Genomic DNA, 8,859 nt, shown 5'->3' on the forward strand with positions numbered 1-8,859 from the left:
CATCCGTTAAAAAGACTTCTAAGCGAAAGAATTATTAATACATGTAAGACACTATTCTAGAATTGTTGTTTTAGTTAAGTTTTATCTCATTATTTGCCTATGGTTCCCACAACCCTAGTTATGGAGTTTTGTTACCCATAGTGATAATCACAATATTCAAATATATTAAATAAGAATTCATGTACTTACTTCAATGAGAAAGAGTAAAATCCAAAAGTTTGCTTGATTAATCACCACGAATCACCAACAATCAATGATAATCACAAGTCTAAAATTATCAAGAATCTTACACTAATACACAAAGTCTAATAGTATGATGTCTAACAATCCAGAGTCTAACCGTCTAAGAGTCTAACCTCAAAAACGAGGTTTTTCGAACTATTTATAAAAAATAAAAACCTAATTAAACAAGGACTTTATTTGCTGGAAATCTGCCAAAACGCGGCTGGGTCGACAGACCTCGCGATGGATCGTCATGGTCACGATGGACCGTCATGGACTCCGTCGTCCCATACTTATGCAATTTCTTCTGATGCTCTTCTGCATTACCCTCGACGGCAAGTATGACGGACCGTCATAGGCACAACGGTCCGTCGAGGGACTTCGTTTCAAAACACTTCAACTCTTCAAATATGGGTACTGGGATCACTTCTCTGTACTTCATGACGAACCTGCAGGACGGACCGTCATAGACACGACGGACCGTCACAAGCTTCGTAACCCCACACTTGGTCAGACTTCCCCATCTTCCTTCAGCAGCTGCACTACGCTGCCACCTACGGACCGTCACAAGCACGACGGACCGTCATAAGCTCCGTAGGTGGTCTCTTCTGCATTTTTCGCTCAAAATCTCCGCATTCAGCTTTGGACAGATTTCCTGCAAAATAAAAAGAAACTTATATAAAAATTAGCACAAAAAGTCTTTTGGACACACTAAACTTAAGGAAAAAGTATTAATAATACCGTGAAACCACGATATATCAAGCTTCTGCTTCTTCCCTTATAGGTGTTGCTTTCTGTATTCGATGCTGTTAGGAAATTGGATCATTCAAAATGAGAAGAGGGCCTCTTCCATGTTTTCTGGCTTTCTTATCTATTTCTGCCCATGAGCTTTAGGTGTGTGAAGGTGTCGCGAGTAATGAAATTTTGTGTTATCTGTTGATATTTTGTTATCCACCTGATGAACCCACCAAACATGAGAAGGAAGAGGGAATGAGATCAAGGATGTTCTAAGAAGCAGTCTGCTATAGTCATACAGTAGTTTTGATAATGTTCGATAGTTCGACTCATGTTTTTAAGCATTTGTTGTATTTGCTGATCTGGATCTCTTACCTGTAAAAAAACACTACGGATGTGAACGGATGTGAGCGTACTGTTTGTGAAGTTGAGAAGGTATTGGCATCTTGAAGTAGCTTGGATGCTGTGGTTTCAGTTTGTTTGGGTACTTTTCTTTCCTCGAAGTTGCGGTTGTCAATTTGCCAGGCAAGAGTTATCACTTCAATATTTAACTAGAGATTTGTCACGCATCAAGAACGGTGACACCCTTCTCTTTCTCCGATCATAGAGCCTCCATGCTGTGATTTTAGTTTGTTTGGGTACTTCTCTTTCCTCGAAGCTGCGGTTGTCAATTTGCCAGGCAAGAGTTAACACTTCAATATTCAACTAGAGATATGTCACGCATAAAGAACGGTGACACCCTTCTCTTCTCCGATCATAGATCCCCCTCATTCCTTTATTTGTCTTTCATGCCCTCTGAACAAGTAAGACCTCGCTCTTTCGAATTCAAAAAAGCTTCAATATTCAACTAGAGATATGTCACGCATCGAGAACGGTGACACCCTTCTCTTTTTCCGATCATAGAGCTTCCTGATCCCTTTATTTGTCTTTCATGCCCCTGAATAAGTAAGACCTTGCTCTTTCGAATTCAAAAAGAAGAGGGTGAAGAATTCGATTTGAAGAAACTATTCCCTAGATACACATGTCGTGTTAGTTCACAATTGAATCAATTAAAAAATTTAAGAAAGACCTAAAGTTAGGGATTTATCAATAGGTAATGTTGCACCAATGCCCAACCAAAGGGACTGAGGTACCAATCAAAAATATATATATGTATATATATATATATATAAAGAGAGAGAGAGAAAGAGANATACACACACACACACACACACACACACATATATATGTGTGTGTGTATATATATATACATACACATATATACACACACACACATATATATATACACACACATACACACACATATATACACATATATATATATACACACACACACACATATACACACACACACACACACACATGTACATATATATATATGTGTGTGTGTGTGTGTGTGTGTGTGTGTGCGTCTGCGTGCGTGTGCGCGTGTGCGTGTGCGTGCGTGCGTGTGTGTGTGTGTGTGTGTGTGTGCTTTTTCCTTCTCTCTTCCAGTTCTCCCCCTCTACTTTATTTGATAGGGGCGGAGAATACCACTCTATCAATAACAAGAAAAAAGTAGCAATTCCGTTTCAAATGGTTTGAGCTTGGAAGAACGAGTATACAAAGATGATATAAGAAAAGGAATATCGCTTCTAAACATTCAAGGAAAACGTTGAGTTCATCAAATCATTAAACCAAAACAGAACTCAGCGTTATAATCTAGCCATCATTAAATATGTTGATCTGACCACTGAAGAATTTACAGCATCATTTATGGGGCTTGACACTTCATATAATAGTGTGATTGAACTTCCATTTAGCATGAACTGGAGAAAGAGAGGCAGTGTCACGGCAATCAAGGATCAACATGTATATGGTAAGACCAGTTCAAATTCTTATTAGTTTCACTTGAGTTGTGGTCAAGTATATTCGTCTTAAAGTGTTTCTCATGCATCTTTTGCTTTTTAAGAATCAGACTATATAGTATGTGGATTATAATAAATAATTTAATATCATATATATTTTTGTCAAAAAATTCCTATTTGTAGTTATTTAATTTTTATATAGTTATTAAATATCTAAATTGTAATTTTAAAACGTGAAAACTATTTTTGAATAGACAGAGTATTTATGTGCTCTAGAACATACTATATGTCATAATCATCATGTGTAACTATAATTAATGGAAATTTCAAAGTTCAATTTTCGATATTTATAAACTAGGTATGTACTTGTTTTAAAATAAATGTAAAGGATGTTGTTGGGTATTTTCTGCGGTCACGGATATAGATTGAGCATATAAAATAGCAAACAAGGAACTAATATCACTTTCGGAACAACAACTATTGGATTGCTTTATGCAGAACATGTTGAATATTTTTGTTTGTTGAGACAATAGTCACTATCGATTTCTCACAACTTGAATTAGTTTTATTATATCAAAGTAAGGACTCGCTTGGGTCTTACAATCTTGATCACACTTGTTGCTTGCTTCAGCAACACTCCTTACTTTAGCTCTCACACTTAATTTCTTACTTATTTGGTTACTTTGTTTCTTGCTTGGTTACAACTCAAATGGACCACCTCTATTTATAGAAGGTGATGGAAGAATCTAGAGAGAAACATACTACTATATTCCAGGATATTTCTAGCTATCTTTTTCTAGAACTATTCTTTCTAGAACATTTTTAGACCATTCTTTGTGAAATACTCATTCTAGAGATCTTACTTCAATTCTCCACAACTTTGAAATATTCTAGAGTTTTCTTGACTTATCTTAAGTAAATAATTAAGTTGGCGATAAATTCTTAATAGAACAAAGGTTGCAAGGGCGGACTAATGACTATCGCCTACGACTTCTTACTTGAGAATAATGGCTGGGGAGTTACCGCAGAGACTAACTATCCTTACGAAGAAGCTCAAAAAGTTTGCAAGGCTGAACAATCATCTGTACCAGTGTCTATCAATGGCTACAACGTTGTACCATGCATCTAGAGAGTCATTGTTGCTGCAAGTTGTAGTTAATCAACCAATTTCTGTTGGTATTGAGGCCAACCAGGATTTTCATATGTACGGAAGTGGGACATATGATGGAAGTTGTAACCCTTGCTTGAATCATGCAATGATAGTGATAGGTTATGGGACAAGTGAAGAAGATGGTGAATAGTGAAGAATTAACGGGGGAGTAGTTGGGGTGATGAAGGATATATGAGAATTGCTAAAGATGTTGGAGTTCATTGTGGCATTGCAAAGCTTGCTTCTTTCCCAAATTTTTGAATTTCTGTTACAAAAGCCAAGCAATATTATTATTGAAGTTATTTTTTAATCGACAAGAATACAATTAAATTATAGAAGATAAAGATTGTATATCCTTATTGAAGTTGTATATTACAATGAATAAGACTATGTATTTACAGACTCTTTCTAACTAACTTACCTAACTTTGTAACTAACTCCTAACTATCTTCTTGAAATACCCCTAACTAACTCCACACTTTCAATTATCTAAATACTCCCCCTCAAGCTAGGTGGTACAAATATGTTCAAGAAACCTCAATGTGTTTAGTATGTTCATGATAGACTCTATTAGAGGCTAATTGAATTGCATACTTGCTATCACTATATACTAGAACTGGTAAGTGTACCTCAGCATTTGAACTCATTCAGCATTACTACCAACTAAACCAACTCTGTAACAGTTGAAGCTAAGCTTCTATATCAGCTTCAGCTGAGCTCCTTGACACAATGGTTTGCTTCTTAGATTTCCAAGAGATTACTGACTCTCCAAGTTTAATCACATATCAAGTCACAGACTTAACGCCAGAGAAAATGCTGCACAATCTGCATCACAAAAGTTGTAATTTCACTACTAAAATTAGTATATAGCAATATACCTTGCCCTGGTTTCCTTTTATGTATTTGACAACTCTAAGTGCAGCATCCATATGAGATTTTTTTGGTTGATGCAGAAACTGACTTAAGGTTTGAACACTAAAACAAACGTCAGGCCTTGTCATGTTTAGATATAACAACTTCCCAAGTATTTTTTTAATAAATGAATTGATTTGTTAGAGGTTATTCCTGATTTTGTCTAGTTTGTTCATCATACTGCCTTGATGTAAACTTTATATTTATATCCGTAGGTGGTCCAACAGTTTTTCTCTGGACTAACCGACTTCTTAAATGAGTTGAAGTGCATATTTCCTTTGATTCATGACTACTCCATTGTCTGATCTTACAAATTCTATTCCAAGAAAGTATTTCAACTCTCTTAGATCCTTTATTTTAAAATTTTTGAGGTAAGGGTTTTTTTGTCTTCTCTAACAGCTTAAACTGCACTTTTTTTTAATACATGTGAATTCTGAAAGAAATGATGAATGATGGTTTTCTTTTAATGTAAAACGACAAAGGATATATATATATATATATATATATATATATACACACACACACACACACACACACACACACACATATATATATATATGTATATATATATATACATACGTATATATCCTAAAACGGTTGTTACTTTGCTTTTTGTTTGCGAGGTTGTTCGTGGATGCTGTTGGTAGTGTTTGGCTGATAATAAGTCTTTCCATTGTGAAGTTTATGTGTCAAACAATGTTGTAGTTGTGAAATGCAACACGGGATGCAAGGGCACCCTAATATCATGTGGCTTACTATGGGAAGCCCCGGCTAACTCCGTGCCAGCAGCCGCGGTGCAACAGGTAATTTGAGAACCTCATAAGTTTAAAATTAAAGTATGCCCTAGTATTTTAGTCTTGTAAGGTCAATTGAAAAGCATTGGAACTTATTCTCTCAGGCTCCTTAGGATGGTATATATAATGACGTGCTCAAATTGTAAAAATTTATTTATTCTTTAGCTGATGAAGTGGTTAGTGAAGTTGTTTCTTTCTTTTCTTGCTTCTATCACGAAGTTGTTCACTTGTAATCCTGTTAAGTTCTTTTTTAAATTCAAGTTTCGTCAGGTTAGATGCTTTAACACACTGCACATTCATGTAAAATGTTCCAAACTAATTTATGGGCACTTAAATATAACATGATATCATAAGCTGGCTACTCTAAGCTGTATCCATATTGTCATGTGAGGGTACTCCAAGCAGTATCTGTAGGCTACTAATTCTGAAGATATGGTCAGATGAATAGGTTGCTTTTCATATTAGTGCGGGACATAGAAGGAGGTGAAATCTCTTCATCACATGGTACTATGTTGCTTAGATGACCTTTTATTGTCTCTTTTCTGATTCACTATTAGAGTTCTGCATATATTAAGATTTTGCAGGTCTAATTCATCGAAGTAGCTTATATTGGGTGTGACAGTTACATGATGTAGTACCAAAAACTATTGATATCTTTGTAAATATTCGCAGAAACTAGGGGTGTCAAAATGATGTAGTACCAAAAACTATTGATATCTTTGTAAATATTCGCAGAAACTAGAGGTGTCAAAATGAACTCAAATATATGTAATCCGTCTAATCCGTTCAGAATTTTAGGGATTGGGCTCAAAATAATTTGAATTGGGTTTAATTTCAATCCATTCAAGCTTAACTCATCTGAAGAGAATCTTCAATTGACTCCAATTTTATATGTTCCTATGTTGGAAGTATGAATTATTATCTATTTAACATATTTTAGGATTTATCTTTTCATTTATTACTTTTTTAATAAAAAAATTCTTGAGCGGAAACTCAAATTGTGATTATAAAAAGTTAAATATCAATATGTTAAATTATTTTTATTAATTGGGTCAAAATGGTGGACTCATTTTTTTGTCCATAAAGTAAATTTGAGCGGGTCAAGATTCGATCCCATTTATATTCAATCCATTGTAATATTTTCAATTTCAATTCAACCCGCTCATTTGACACCCTTATGTGGAACGTATGGAGGTAAATAAATTGAAGTAGTTTGATGTGAGAGAGACAAGTACTCGCCACGCTCATTGACCGTGGCATGTTGGTTGGTAATATACTTGATGAGATGGCTGAGTTATGAATATTTTTGAGGTTAGAGATTTACCCCCTGTTGGGTATGAAGCAAGAATTGATGGGAAATAGAGGGAAGGAGAGGAATTTGAAAAGTTTAGAACTTGAAAGGTTGGGAACTTGAAAAGTCCTCTAATGCTTTAATGAAAAAGGCAATAGTCCCTCATCGGTAATGGAAATGAAAACAGGAGAGTTTAAATAAATAAACACTCCTATTAATTGTTAAAAGGGTTGGAAAGAGGGACCCCCCTCGCGGCGGCGGCGGCGTCGCTCGCTTCGGCTTCGGCTACGGCTACGGCTACGGCTTTGGCTTTGGCTTTGGCAAATGATCGATCGAGAGATAATCTTTTGGACAAATTTATTTTAATTATTTATTTAATTAATTATATGGCCAAAAATTATTTTCAATTAATTAGTTGATAACAGAAGTTAACCGAAATGTTTTCAACTTTTTAGTTAACCCGACCCGACTCGGATCCGCGCGCGTGACCCGTTTTAAATTCCGTTATATTTAAAAATTCCAGCCACTATTCTGAAAGGTTGCAACTTTCAGGAACATTATTATTTACTGGTTCTAAAAATCTCAGTTACTTCGTGTTTCTGAATGATTTATTACAACCAGTAATTTCTGATTTTCATAACACAGATTGGCAACAATCTTAAGGAAATTATATAAAGCTGTGTTTCTGGTGGAGACAAAAATCTTTGTGATTTTATACTCCTTTAAGTCTGCAATTATAATTTATTTCTTACTTTTATTGTATCAATTTTGTTTATCAGAAATAGAAAACACTGGTGTTACAGTGGTTGTTGCTGCACCAACCCGAACTCTTGTATCACAAGCAGAGAAACCGGGTAAATTCACAGGTGTGAATTTCAAAGGATGGCAGCAACGAGTATTTTTCTAGCTTACCACTCTTGGTCTGCAGAAATTTACAAGTGAAGATACTCCAGTACCTGCTGATGATATGCCAGACAGGGAAAAATTTATGATTGTTGAAGCATGGAAATAGTCAGACTTCCTATGTAAAGGATACATTTTGGGTGCTTTAGAGGATGACTTATATAATGTCTATAGTGCAATAACAACTTCAAAAGAGTTGTGGAATGCACTTGAGAAGAAATATAAGACAGAAGATGCATGCTTGAAAAAGTTTGTGGTCGCAAAGTTTTTAGACTATAAAATGGTAGATAGTAAAACTGTTGGATCACAAGTGCAGGAACTTCAACTTATTCTCCATGATCTGATTGCTGAAGATATGGTAGTAAATGAAGCTTTTCAAGTGGCTGCAATGATCGAGAAGTTGCCTCCTTCGTGGAATGATTTCAAGAATTATCTAAAGCACAAGCGTAAAGAAATGAAGCTTGAAGATCTTGTGATTCGTCTCAAGATTGAGGAAGATAACAGAAATGCCGAAAAGAAGTCGCGTAAGAGTTCAACAATCATTGGAGTTAATATTGTTGAAGAAGCTCCTACCAAAGACAAAAAGAGAAAGAAGTCCAACGGGCAGAAGTCAGAACAGGCCAAGAAGAAATTCAAAGGCAACTGTTATAATTGTGGCAAGGCTGGTCATAGATCTTCTGATTGTCATGCTCCAAGAAAGGACAAAAACAAAGGCAAAGGCAAAAGTCAAGCAAACATCGTGGAAAAGATGGAAGATGCAGATGACTTGTGTGCAATGATATCGGAGTGTAACTTAGTTGGAAATCCCAAGGAGTGGTTTCTCGACTCAGGTGCCACTAGACATATTTGCTCTGCAAAAGAAGCCTTTGCAACGTACACTCCTGCTGAGTACGATGAAGATTTATTCATGGGAAACACAGCAACAGCAAGGATTGCAGGAACTGAGAAAGTAATGTTGAAAATGACATCCGGCAAAGTGTTGACTTTAAACAATGTTCTGCATGT

The 8,859-nt window shown here is 35.7% G+C and overlaps 1 pseudogene; it reads left to right on the forward strand.

Moving 5' to 3' along the window:
* Positions 1-2,371: 2,371 nt before the first annotated feature.
* LOC107025542 lies at positions 2,372-4,354 on the forward strand (annotated as a pseudogene).
* Positions 4,355-8,859: the final 4,505 nt, after the last annotated feature.

The sequence above is a fragment of the Solanum pennellii genome, chromosome 7, assembly GCF_001406875.1.
Source record: "Solanum pennellii chromosome 7, SPENNV200".
NCBI classification, from domain to species: Eukaryota; Viridiplantae; Streptophyta; class Magnoliopsida; order Solanales; family Solanaceae; genus Solanum; species Solanum pennellii.